This window comes from Nuphar pumila, chromosome 3, assembly GCF_984573655.1.
Source record: "Nuphar pumila chromosome 3, dmNupPumi1.hap1.1, whole genome shotgun sequence".
Lineage (NCBI taxonomy): Eukaryota > Viridiplantae > Streptophyta > Magnoliopsida > Nymphaeales > Nymphaeaceae > Nuphar > Nuphar pumila.
The window spans coordinates 31,075,057-31,089,732 of record NC_143251.1 but is presented as its reverse complement, the minus strand read 5'-3'; the positions used below and the strand labels follow the sequence as shown (position 1 = coordinate 31,089,732).

General features: G+C 40.5%; 1 pseudogene across 1 annotated transcript; it reads right to left on the bottom strand.

Moving 5' to 3' along the window:
- Window positions 1-534: 534 nt before the first annotated feature.
- On the bottom strand, window positions 535-2,999 carry LOC149842487 (F-box/kelch-repeat protein At5g42360 pseudogene; annotated as a pseudogene). Its single transcript, XR_016431075.1, has one exon. The product of XR_016431075.1 is annotated as an F-box/kelch-repeat protein At5g42360 pseudogene (transcript).
- Window positions 3,000-14,676: the final 11,677 nt, after the last annotated feature.

Below are 14,676 nucleotides of genomic sequence, written 5' to 3'. Positions count from 1 at the left end.
TAAAGCTACCATAAGTTGCAGCAAATTTTTCCAAAGGCAGACAGAAAACTATTGTCCAGTGGGTAAATGGTGGAGACTAATACGACTAACGAATAATTGTTGTGTAAAGTTTGATTTCAAACACAACTCTAGCTAAAAGGCACCACAATATTTCTTCTCCTTCTTTTGACAGCCAAGCTCAGAAGCAGCCCTGCTGAGATTTGAGACCAAGAACCCTCGGATAAAACAATGCAACTTTTACCAATCCAATAACAGCTCTATGATAAACTTATTCCCAACATTTTGGATGATGAATGGCGATCAAATTAGTGGGGGAAATAAGAAAAATAGTATTTGGGAAGTGAAAAGAGGAAGCAATTGAAAGAAAGAGTGGTATTCATCATAATCATCACTCAAGTCTCCTCCTATCTAGCATAGGGTAGGCAGGCTCGCAGGAGCCAGATATTGTGCCATTGTACTAAGTCAAAACTTCCATAGAAACAACTCCATTAGATAAATGAAAATCAAAGAAGGAATATGCTTAATCTGAGACTTGCAATGAATTCCATTTTATTACAAAGAATAAAAGCAGCATTAATACCAGACACACCAATTATGAAATCATACACAAATTTTCAATATAAAATGAATCAAGATCAAAAGAAACACAAATCGGCACATCAAAGGTTCAGCATCACCATCGACTTTGTCAGGCATGAAGAAGCATCTAAATCTATTTTCACATGCTTTCTGGAGATATGATTCCACTTTGCAGCCGAGTCTGAAATACAACATACTGTTAGGAAATTCAACACCTGACCAAAGATTTTGAACATTTCAATCCCATATATCTTATCTCCATGAGCAACAAATGCAGCATTCCAGTCCATCGGAGCATCAGGATGTCTTGATATCTCTGTCCACTCGTGCAATGTGAGATCCAACTCCCATACCTTGCGTACAGCTCTATCCTGTCTATTAAACTCACCATCTCTCTCAGACCAAGAAACACATAACATGAAGAGTCGTCCTTCACAGCACACTAGCTTTGGAAAGTACTCAAGGAGACGAGGAGGGAAGTTAGCAGTCTGTATTCCAAACCACACTCCCATTTCTAGATCATAGGCTGCAAGTTTTTCAGATTCAGAGTAAACATAAAACTTCCCATTGCATACAGCACCAGAGCGAACAGCTCCAAAATCAACAGGCAAGCTTTTGATATCCACCCACTTATTGGATACTGGATCATAGATCTCTGCAGTACTCAGAGGCTGATCCCAGGATCCCTGACCACCAACAGCGATCAAGAGAAACCTCTTGGTCTTCTTTGATCCAGAATAACAGTTTTGTTGTTCCACAAACTCACTTGTGCCACATTCAACGGATGAACTGCACATTTTTACAAACTCAGTTGAAGTCTCAATCTCGCTGAACAGATCCCTTAGTTGGGGTCTCTGTGAAAATCTGTGAGGATCTTCATAAACATCAGAGACACCACCTAAACCTGACTTTGAACGATGTGTTCTGCTTCCTGTGGCAATTTCACTAGCTCTCTTCAATCGACTACCACCCTCTCTATGCTGTTCTGCTTGCACCCCTTCACTAAACAAATTCCCATCCAAAACAGAACAACCAGAAGCAGCCTCAAGAACTCCAAGAACAGGCGCAGATCTTGCTGTCTTCATTGGAGCAGCTTTTCTCCATGAGCCTGTAAAAGGACTAAACAAAAAAACACCTTTGTGTGTCTTGAAAGCTGTCTTCTCAACCTTGCCGGATCGATTCAAACCAGAAGAACCACCTATGACATAGATGGATGTCCCCACACCGGCCAGGGAGAATAAGAATCTTCCCCTCAATACATGGGCATTGATTTTATGCCAACAGCCAAGAGAAACGTCTAATGCCTGGATCTCTCCTGCACAATACCCATCCTTCACACCACCAAAAAGGAACAACCATGGACTCTGATAGGAACGGTCATGTCTCATCTGCACGAAATGAGGTGTGCTTGTCAATGATCTCCACCTCTTACACACCATCCGTGCGTTCATGACAGTGGTCAAAGGGACTCTTGCCAAGCACATTTCAAGAATTTCATCAGGAAGTGAAAACTCCATACCGTTACTTGATGGTGAAGCCAATTTTCCCTTATAATCAGATAGCCTACCAGCATCGATCTCCCTTCTACTATGTCTCCTCCAAAACATCTCAGCCATGCCAGAAGCAATGCAATCTATACTAGTTCTTTCATCTTCGGGGCTTCCAATTCTAGCCTGAGTAGAAACACGTCCACGACTAACCAGCATGTGTTCGTCTCCTACATTTAAATTCCTCCTACTGATACAATCTGCAACCCTGTCTCTCCTCCACAATTGACACTCAATCATATCGGCCCCGACCCGACACCCACACCCTTTCACAGGGAACCCCAGGCAACCCAATCTGACCCTCTGATCCTTCCCTTTATCATCTCCATCGCTTCCTTGACCCATCTTCCTCAACTGCAGGCTAACGCTCCTCATCAGCCGCTTCGGCACGCTCGCAGCCCCTACTTCAGGCTGCGTTTTGCGCGATGCCCACCCGGGCAATGCCGCTCTCGGAGTCCCAACCTTCGAATCACCAATCTCAACCGCCCCTCTGTCCTCCTGCCACGAGAATTTTTTCTTGCTAGTCGATCGATTGAATCCACCCAAGATAACCATCGTCGCAAAGATCACAAAATTCCACAGAAATCAATCAACCAGAGATCATTTCCGTCTCATTCGCTCCAATTGCCTCTTTCTTTAGACACAATTCATCATCTCAAACCAATGATGGGAAAAAACCCAAACCTAATTTCCTCCATCCACCGAAATCAACCAAACATCCAAAGTTGAGATCGTTACACCCAGATAACCAAAGGAAGAGAAAATGGAAGAGCTAGCACATTGGACCACCACAAAAAACGATCGACAACTACAAAGGAGTGGATGAATTAAAGAACGGGTCCAATGTTCCTTCTTTCAACATCAAAGAACCGATAAACTAGGGCAAATCGTAACGTAAAAAAATCAGAAAAAAAAACCGCGAAAATTTCGGAAAATCACTTGCCTCGTTACGAGAGGTAATCGGTCGAGCTAATTCCGACGAAAATAGGCCGGAGATCGAACCAGGTTTGCCGGAAAATCAGGGAGAACGCCGGGATTCTAGGGTTTACAGGTTCAGTCACGACGCTGAAAATTGACGAAAATTTTTAGGAGCCATTATTTCTTGGGCGCCATTTATTTCCGCAGTTGAGCGATCTACTTTTCGTCATCTTTTTTTTTTTTAAGTTTTTATTTCCAATCAGCACCTAATTTTCGTCATAGTTAAAAAATACTGTAATGATCGAAAAAAAGCATCTTAAAGAAAAAAATATTGGCTACATACTCCCCAGCTGAATCACATAGACGCAAGCTTTATTTAACAAATTTGGCTGTTCAACATAATACGTTTATGTTTTGAGGAGAAGGAAAATTTTCTTTAAGGGGGCGTTTGTTTGTCACAGAAGAGAAAAGGAATCGGATCCCCCGGAAACTGAAAACGAGGTTCAACGTTGATTGTGGGCTCCCTTTTACTCACGGCAAAGGACTCCAATGTTTGTGTTGCCGCTGTGAGTAGGGATGGCAGTGGACCGGGGGAAAGCGGGAACCCGCCCCGCCTCGCCCCGTTTGGATCGGGGATGAAGGATATGAAACGGGGATGGACGTACACTTTTCCCCGCCCTGCCCCGTCCCCACCACCGCCTCATCGCCCGTCTATTTGTTGTCTTTGCAATAATAGCTAGTTTTAAACCAAGTGACCCATTTGCTTTTTTATGTTTTTTAACAATTTGTCTTCTTTATTCATTATTTTGTGGTGTTTTAATGAAAACTTCGGTAAATTTCTCTTGTGACTTTAGACTTACCTGCTACCCACTGTAAAAATTAAAAGAATTTGCAAAAGCACCAGCTTCAAGTAGTAGAGATTCTAATATCTTTGTTCACCTTAAATTTATTTTGACCTTGCATATTTGTTTTGATTTGCTTTACTAAAGAAATTATAGTTCTCTTAACTATTTTTATAGCTTGATAAATGTAACATATAGTAAGATTATGACCATCAACCATTTTTAGAACATTAAGAAGTGATTAAGGCAATCTATTGATCCCATTTTCTATAAATCATATCTTTGTCACTCAATCTTATCATATAGATGTGTGAAGTGTGGTTTGTTTGCTACAAATCATATCTTAAATCATGTTTTCTCATAATAAAAAAACATGATTTTTTTATGTTGTAAATAATTGATACATTAATCAAGTTTTCTCATAATAAAAACATGATTTTTTAAGTTGTAAATAATTGATACATTATGAGCTGTTGACTTTTAATGTCTTTAAAATTACTTTTTTGGACATCACAATGATATAATCAAAAACCTATTTTTTATTACATAAATGACGTATTATCTAGTGCCTTTTGAACATCCAATTATTTAATTGAGTGGGTGTAAATAACATAAGTTCATAGAAAATGAGAGAAAGCTTCACAACTATAAGTAAATACAAAGACAGAAGAGTCAAGGCGTCCTCATCAAGAAAGTTCAGCCTGCTTACATACCAGAAGTTGTGATGCTTGGAGCCAGGGTTCCACCTCCCCAACCAAATGGATGTGAGGAAACAGTTGGGAACTAAAGAATATGAGCCGCCTAATGAAAGGGGCCAACGGTGAGAGGAGACCCTATGAGATTCACTATTTCATTTTTTTGTCAAGGTAACCAACCTTTGGGTCTCATTTCAAGAAATTTTGTCAAGTTTAACATGACACAATAGGAAACCCAAAACCCATAGTCATGTTCTTCCATACTGCTTGAAGAGTGACTATGCTTTAATTCGATGGTTCCTTAGGAGCTTGGTTTTCTACCTTGAATATCCACTAGATCAGGGAGTTTTTGTAATGACCCCAAACTAACCCTCAAAATTTTGCAGAAATTTTTTTAATGAATAAATAATTTTTAAAAAAATTATGAGAAAAATATCTTAATGACCTGAGACACATTACAGATTTAATATACTCAACCCAACATGCATCTCACACATAGAATAAATAAAATCATGAATTTAAATTGACTTGAATTTAATAGAATAATCATCATTTAGTATAATATGTGCCATTTTGATTTAGTTTAACTTTTAAATTCATGTTAAAACTATTTTTAAATTTAGACAAAATCAGTTATTTGCTCATCACTGCCCTTGGTATCTCCACTTTGACCAATTGCAGCATTTTTTTGCCTTTGTTATTCACTGTCAATGTTGCTAAAGTGTGAAAGGCATTATGCATCGGGTTTGAACTTATACCATCTCTCCTATCTGAGTTCAAACTGACACCATTATATCAGCACTCCCAATTAACTTAGCGACACCAAAGCCAACACAAAAATAACAAATAATATTGAAATTACACCATCTATTTTTGGTTGGGTTTAGCGATTGACTTCACTACACAAAACAGAGAAAACAACAAATAAAATCAAACTGAAACTATGGCAAGGATACTCCATTACACATCGTAAGGAATGCTAGAGACAAGGGAAACAAAATATAAAGTATATATATATATATATATATATATATATATATAAGTCACACTAGAGAGAAAAAAATGTTCCTACGTGACTGTTGCTCCTGTAAATGTGTTGGGTTGGGTACCGGGTCCGCCCATGATGGGCGAGATCCGGACCTGGCCCACCATTTGAGGAAGGGACGGGCGGTTTTGGAAACCACCCACTCCCCATTTACTGAGGCTCTCTCATTTGGGCGAAAACAGAGATGAAAGAAAAAATACAAGAAGACAAAAAGGTTGTTTTTTTTCTTTTGGAGTGTGCTTAAGGGAAAGAGAAAGCACTCTGTACGCTGGTACACAGTGGGTTACAATGCATTGTGTCTTTGAGAGAGAGAAATCTCAATAGAGAGATTTGTGCACAGAGAAAAGAAACAATAAGAAGAAGATAGTGTGTTTTGTGGTTAATCAACATGATTAGCACTTGGACTCGTGGAATCATCGTTCTCTCCAAGAGAAAGCACGCATCCGTTGAGCAAAAGCGAGCATCATCGATCCGCTGTTTTTCCGCTTCCGTAACAACGTGAAAGGTATGTTTTCGTTCTCTTCAAAATGTTATGTTATGACTGCAAGCTTCCCCTCTTCGTCGATCCTTTTTTGCCCATAATCCCTTTTCGGTTGTTGTCGACTGCACAACTGATGGTGAAAGTCCTAAAGACTGGATGTACAAGGATGATAACAATCTTCTCCCCTGTATGCAAGAAAACAGAGCTGATAAGCATGGCAACTGAAAAAGAGAGTTGATTGTGCATATGCGAATGTATGTATCATCTAATGCATATGTGAATTTATAGTTCAAAAGTATGTATAGAGTTCAGTTTAGAGTTAAGAAGTTTGTAGTTTACAAAGCTCAAAGCATTCAATAAAGAAAATAATCACTCATGTACTCCACCTTTTTCTCATCCTTTGCACCTTTTCTCCTCTTGCTCACGTTCTTCTAGTTGCTATCCCCTGGCCCTGGCATTTGCTTCTTTTTCTTGCACTTTTGCTTCTTATGGTTGCTAGCCTCAGGCCCTGTCATTTGCTTGTTTTCCTTATGTAAAACTCTTTCCGGCGAAGTCGCCGAAGGGGATAAACTTAAAAAAAAAATGGTTTCCTCAAAGGGGAAACCGCGTAACGAGAGGGGGTGAGGATAAACCTCACCCCCCATAATCCGCGAAAAGGGGGGGGAGGTTATCCTCAACCCCTCACCCTGCGTGAGGGTTATAAAAACCCTCACGCAGGTCCTCCTTTCCGCACCTTGCATCGAGAGAAATCAAGAGAGTGAGAGAGGCTCTTACCGGAGACAACGACAGCGACGACGGCAGCAAGGTAAGCCACCCTCTCTGTCTTCTTCTTCGTTCATCTTTCCTGTTTGGAGCTCAGAGAGCCGGCAGCCATGGTTGTCGGCGAGTTGCAGTTAAAAAAAATAAAAAATAAAAATAGACAAAGAAAGAGAGGGGGGTCGGCCGGCCCCTATGGCGACGGACACCGTTGGCCGGCCCAGGCGGGTGGATGCAGAGAGAGGGTCGGCAGGGGCCGACCCTCTGCAACTGAAATCGGAAGGGGCACAACCCCTTCCGCCTTTTTTTATCGGGGGACCGGTTCAGTCCGGGCACCCGAACCGGGTTGGTATGCCCAGACCGAGTGCTTTAAAAAAAAAAAAGGCCGGTTCGGCCTGGGTGCGACCCAGACCGAACTGGGTCGGTCCGGATCGGTCTGGGTCGCACCCAGACCGAACCGGGTCAGGGTTGGGTGAACCGGTTCGGAGCGAACCGGTTCAGGACAAACCGGTTCGGGTCGAACCGGTTCAAACCAAATCGGTTCGGGTCGAACCGGTTCAAGCCAAATCGGTTCAAACCAAACCGGTTCGGGTCGAACCGGTTCAAGCCAAACCGATTCGGGTCGAACCGGTTCGGGTCGAACTGGTTCAAGCTAAACCGATTCGGGTCGAACCGGTTCAAACCAAACCGGTTTGGGTCGAACTGGTTCAAGCTAAACCGATTCAGTCATTTTGGGGTTCAAGTAGAACTGGTTCAGATCGGATCGGGTCTGAACCGATCAGGTTGAACCAAGGTCCAAACTGAAACAGTCGGGCCTGGATCTGGGTTTTCAGTCCGAACCCAGTTCGATCTGGACCTGTTTTAGATCCAGATTAACCGGGTCCAGATCTGATTGGATCAGTCTCGGATCTGGACCTAGTCAAAAAGGTCTGGACCCAGTTAGATCATCCTGGATCCAGGCAGGCAGATTTGGATCCAAACAGATTATCCAGGATCCAATCAAGCAGGTCCAGATCCAGTCAATCTGTCCTGGATTCAGTCAGACTATTCTAGATCCAGTCAGAATAGAATGGATCCAGTTCGGATCCAATCAGACTATTCTGGATCCAGTCAAGCAGTTTTGGATCTAGTTATGTAATGGGTCTGAATCCAAACAGACAGGGTTTGGATCTAGATCAGAATTGGATCATAAGATAGTCTCGGATTGCCCGAAATCCGAAATGTACCAAGAGATCCATTTGGATACTTGAGATCCATTTCAGTAAAATGGACATATCTTCGCACTCCAAACTCGGAATCAAGTGAAGTTTGATGCGTTGGATTTGTATTGAAGAGAGAAATCCATTGGTCTATAAAATTTAGTCAAACTGATAATGCAAAAACCGTGGTTTCTTGAATAAGATTCAGGAATCGTATTTTGGTAATTTGGTAAGAGGTTTGTGAACGGATTCAAGTATATTGCTTTAATGACCAGATCCTATTGTTAGAGATTCGTGAGGCTCGACTTCGGAGAGAGTACGTTGTTCGCACTTGAGGTAAGGGATATTATAAGTAACTTTAGATGTGAATAAACATTTTTCACGTTGATTGTTATCGTAGTGTTATAGAATTGATACGATTAAAATGAGACCATGACATGCATAAATTCATGCTTGACATTATAAGTTAATTTAAATACATGTTGATTGTGATATGCATGTTAGTGGTAATATGTCATGCATGATAGAAAGCTATAGTGATTGCATGTCTAATTGATCATTCATATCATGCATTGTGATGAGGTTAAGTTTAGATTAGAGTCTCATTTAGTCCATTCACGTGGTATGAATGAATATTTAGAGTTTAGTATGCAGTACCCCTTAAATCCTGAAAGTGGTGACCTGTGGCAATGGCTACCTGGTTCGCGGCCAGAGTGCAGCCACCATGAAGAGTGGGTCATCGGTGATTTAATGATGTAGAGACACTACATCATTGCATGCTAAGTGAGAGCGGTGTGAGTCCTAACGTCGTCATGAGATTAAAAATGAGATTGTTGTGATTATTCATGACATCACTCGTGAGGGAAAGAATGAACTTGAAGTTAAGAATTTGTTCAATATGTGAACTTAGTTATGACTTATGATTTCACTCACACTGGTTTGGGACTCTAGAGGATCATGGATGGTTGATAACCATCATGTTTAGAATGTAGCATAAACCATGCCGAGATTGAGAGATTGACCTCCTGGCTAGCTACCGGTGGGGTTCCCATGGTGATTCACTGTAGTGTTTAGTGGTCCGGGGACCACTGGGAGTGTGTGGTTCATTGTCTGGTCAACATGTAGAATTGGGGTGTTCTACAGGGTTGCTACGCCCATAAATGGCTATTATCGGTATAGTCAGCCTAGTGATAGTTGAGAGAGAGAGAGTATTTGAGAATGATAATGGGGGAAATTAAAATATACAAACATGTGTAGTGTATCGAGAATTAAAATAAGACTAGGGGCTTAGAGCCCACTACAGTTGTAAATTATTGTTTATTTACTTATGATTATTTCTTACCGGGTTGTAGACTCACCCCCATTTTTGTTTAATTACAATTGTAGGTTCCAGGTATTAGTATCAGTCAGAGTGTGAGCAGTTTCAACAGAGCAGTTGGTATAATTTCTTTTCCTTGTCATTGAATAAATTGTAATTGTGCTTTTCTGTTATGAATGATGAACATTGTAATAAAAAGTTGGTTATGAAAATAAAAAGTTTTTTTTAGCCACGTTTTCTCTGTGTAAGCTTTGCACTCTTCCCTCTGAGAAGTAATAGCAACCGAACTCGAACTCTTGAGGTTCCAGATCGGGGTGTTACACCTTACCCTTTTGCTCCCATTAATGCTTCATTTTTCTTCCTGGATTTAGTGATGTTTGTTATATGTTACAAACATATGTATAATAGACTAGTAACAATTATAAAACTGTAACATAACAAAGATTTAATCAACACTAATACTAAGTACTAGTATGAAATGCAGCTCTTGTGCAAATTACAATTGCTCAATAGCCACCAGAACATGTACCCCCCAGATCTACAACATACATCTAAACAACATTAGTATTTGAATTAAGCCAACGCATGCACACATCTAATGTTGTTTACCATTGGTAATGCTGATGGCAAAGGCATATTCTAGGAACATAAACTGCAAGGCAAATGCCAGATTAATGTTATGACCAATCAAGCCATGGATAGTAGCAGGTTCAACGTGTGCATATGATACCAAATTGTGAATGTCAATCTCCACGTCTGGGCAACTTTAGTGAGTTGTAATGGTGAATTTCATGTTCCTTTGGAAGCATCTCATACAGAACCCAATGCTTCTCTGTCATCCAACAAGGAAGAAAGATCTAGAAGTTATAGAATAAATAACATATCCCATGGAAAGTTCAGTGTGAAGCACAAATGTTGCCATTAAGAAAAAATAAAAAAATCAACATGTGAACCTTATTAAATTCAAGAAAGTGGCTGCAAAAGCCACAAAGTATATGATGGTCAACTAACAGTGAATATGTCAATCAAACTCGAACAATATGTAAATATTTCTCAGCAACATTTTCATGTTACTCACCATAAAGAATGGAGGGATGAAAGCACACGTCCGAGGTCTCGCCTCTTACCATTTCTTGAGCATTTTTACAAAGAAGTCCATATGCTACACATTGAACCAGACATATCAAAACATTTAGCTATCACCTAAACCAGAAACTCATAGGACACTAATGCTTAGTCAACTCGGTATTGATACCCAGGGCATTGTCGAACTCTTGCTGTTGTGTCGACTTTGAAGGGAATAATGTTGGATATTTCAGATCGGGTCCAATCATGTGTGACCCGGTTTGACATAAGACACTCTTAATGAAAGCACTAGAGGGGAGGGGGTTACCTGAATGTGAAGGATTAACATTCAATATGGTACATAAAGGGTTTACATACATGAATGTCATGCATATAACCCTGCACTACATCGACAAAAAAATTTGGCAATTATAGCATGGATGCCAACCACCCACATCCACCAGTGTCCATGCGACGCTTGCTGAAATTTTTTGTCGGTGTTGGTCTCCTTCGTCGAACTCCTGTTTGGTTTTGGGATGTCAAACAATGATGGAGAAAGCATTGACAAGCGACCCACTGCCGAACATAGTCGTTTCAGCCAGCCATTCGGTTGGCTGTTCGTTGGTGACTACTGAGTCGGCCTTCACTGTACATCCTTAAATTCTGGCCATATCCGGCGGAGGATCGACAATCCGCCAGTGGATCTGAGAGATTCATCGGTAACTAACCTTGAGGGTGCAACTAAGATGGCCTCATCTTTCGACAGATTGGATTGGGTACTGCAGATTAAAAGCATTTTCGATAATACTGAATCCAACAAACTGTTGGATAGAGGGGGTAACACTACATTTGTAGCTACTTTAGTGGATAAAAAATGTTGGATAGAAGATGAGATCAACAAATGATACATCCAATGACAATCAATTATTGATATCAATAATAGCTAAAGACCTCAAATGAAGGAGTCAAAATAGCTCAAGTTATGGATTCAATTATTGATATCGAGAAACCTCAAATGAAGGAGTCGGTTACTGATATTAATTATCAAGAGACCTCAAGTGATGGAATCGATTATTGATATCGAGAGACCTCAAATGAAAGAGTCGGTCATTGATATCGACAATAGTATGAGACCAAATGATGGAGTCCGATATTGATATCAGCAATAGCAAGAGACCTCAAATGAAGGAGTCACTTATTGTAATTGATGATTGAAAGAGTTGAATAAGGATGTGTCAATTGGATTTACGATCTCACCTTGATTCCTCATTAATTTTTGGTTTTGACGTTTATTTATCTACTTATATTTAAGTGCTCATTCTCTCTTGCCGTGGACGTAGAATTCTCATGTCCTACCCACTTGCATCTTGTGTCTTGTTTCTTCACACTCTCTCTCTCTTTTCAATTTTCTCTTTACAGATGGGTAGCCTAAGAATCTATAATTTTGGTTTTATTTCTTATCTACTACTTGTGAGTAGCAGGTTTTATGAGATAGGGTGTGTGATGCCTCATCACTCCGTGTACCCTCATCGTGAAACTCTGTTTTTTTTTCTATTATTATACTAATATCAATATACTTCTCTTTTTTCTCAAAAAAGCATAGCTCAAATGAAAATCAAATTCCACCCATTTTGCTATTTTAACTTTTTAGCTGAAAAATATTATATGTAATTGGCCTTAGCTCGGGACAATGTGGTTCAAATCAAGCTCCATAAATTTGGATCAGGTGAAATGACATTGCACAAAGTGCATGTGCTGCCCCACCTGACAACCACTCATCAGTTGTTGGGCCCCATGGCTCACAGGCTGTGTCAGAAAATAGGTGGTGGTCAGGTGCAGCAGCACATTGTGCTCATTTTTGGCGTGCAGAGGGTACTTGGCGAACTCCTTGCACCATGACCAACAGGCAACTCGCCTTGCACTTGGTCCAGCCTCAAGCTCAACAGGTGAGCGTGTGACCAAAAGAAATATATCACAAATTAAATCAAAAACCCATTTCAATCTTGAGTCCAGATCGACTGCAATCACATGGCACAAAATTTTTGCATTAAGCACCTGATTGCCCTCCATCAGGACTTGAAAATTGAGTTCGAAAAGCCCAGCTACAAGCTAGCTCATTTTAGGTAAACGAGTCTGGCACAAACATGGAAAGCTTGACTCAGCTTGTATAGACTTGTTTTACATGTATATATTATTATATTTTATATACATAGTATATATTATATATAATATACATATTATATATTTATATAAATGTATTACACATATATTATATATTTTTATATATTATCAAGTTTCAAAAAATAAAAAATCTTTAAAAACATTTAAGATATAACTTTTTTTAAAAAATAAGCCAGCTCAGGCTCGGCTTGTAACGAGCTCAGGCTCGGCTCATAACGAGCTCACGAGCCGAGCTTGAGCTGGGGTATACCCTTAACGTGCCGAGCCCCAACAGCCTAAGCTCGGCTCGTACGGCTCGTTTACCAGCCCTAAATTGATGTCAGCTTCGAAGGGAAAGAAGCACGATGACGCTGTATTATCAATTTATTATCACACAAGGAATGTCAAAAAACGTGCACGGGGAGACCGTGCTGTCACTCTACGGCGTGAACCTTGCAGTTGCAGAGGATATTTTTGTCCGGAAAAAAAATTCACCCCGCCCTAAAAAGGGTGTTTTCGTCATCCTATTCATGGAAGTAGTTTTGCATCTAAACCTGCCCATGGATCTGAATCTGCTGGATTATCAGATCCAATTACTTACTTGGATCCGGATTCAATACTACCTTTTTTCTATTCAGATTCGAATCCATGTAGATCCGAACCAAGTCAGCTTCGAAGGGAAATAACCACGATGACTCTATATTATCATCACATTTTTGTCCGAAAAATTTTTCAACCCCCTAAAGAGGGTTTTTTCGTCATCCCATAATGTTTATGGGCGTAGTTTTTTTTAAGATCACGCTATTGCTGTTTTTGTTTCCGTATTCCTGATTTATCCACTAGGTGCTGGTTTTTTGCGCCTAGTTTTGGTGTAGCAGCTATATTTCGGTTCATCCTTTTCTTCCAAAGGTTTCATAATTGGACGTTGAACCCATTTCATATGATGGGAGTTGCTGGAGTATTGGGTGCTGCTCTGCTATGCGCTATTCACGGTGCTATTGTAGAAAATACTTTATTCGAAGATGGTGACGGTGCAAAGTGCCTTTTAAGATCACGCTCCCCTACCCTGCCTCAAAATCCGAACCTTTATCCCCGTCTCCATCCCTGCATGAGGATGGATTTTAACCTCCACCCCTGCCTCCATTCCCATTTCATGTCCTCCATCCCCAGTCCAAACGGGGGCAAGGCGGGGAGGGGGAAAGCATAAGTCCATCCCCGCTTCCATTTCTGCACGATGATGGATTTTAACATTCATCCCCACCTCCATTTTCCTTTGGGGTGAAGCGGGGCTCCGCTTTCCTCCGGTCCACTGCCATCCCTAACCATGAGGCATCGAATACCGTCCCTGACGTCCCACCAAGTCTATTAACGGTTGGGGTCCCAGGGATCTGAACTAAAATTAGATCCGGCCTCCTTGGGATTTCATTGATTCAAGTTGTTTTTTTATCAAATCTGAATTCATTTATGTGATCAAAATTATTCATATTCAAATCACAGAAATATTACTTTGTGCAGTTTTTTTTTTTTTTTTGGCGATTAAAAAAAATCAACAGGTTAACAAAACACAAAATTAATTTTTGCGATGTAAAAAAATAGCAATTTTTGGTAAAAAAAAAATTATAATCAAAGGGTTGATTACTTTTTTTGATATTTTACTCCAAAAAACCATCCCTAAAGTCAAAGATCTAGTCGTGGTGGTTCAGCCTACTGTACTTACTGTCGGTGTCCTAACAGCGTACACTGATGACTTGTCGGTCCAAACAGTCAATTCTTATTAAATCCACAATGCTGAATTCATCCATAAGGTCCGATTTCACAGGAGCTAAGCAAAATTATATATAAATGGAATGGATCTAAACCATTCTAAATTAACCTCAACCTCTTGCGTGTAAATGGAATGGATCTAAACCATTCTAAATTCAACCCCTCAAGTCACTGGATCTAACCAAACCAGTCTGAATCCAACAATGATAAGGGTGCACCTTGGCTGGTCCAGAACCCCAGGTCTGTATCTCATCAATTTGGTTTCGGGTTATTCCCGATCCGTCAACGTAGGCGGCCCAGCAAATCG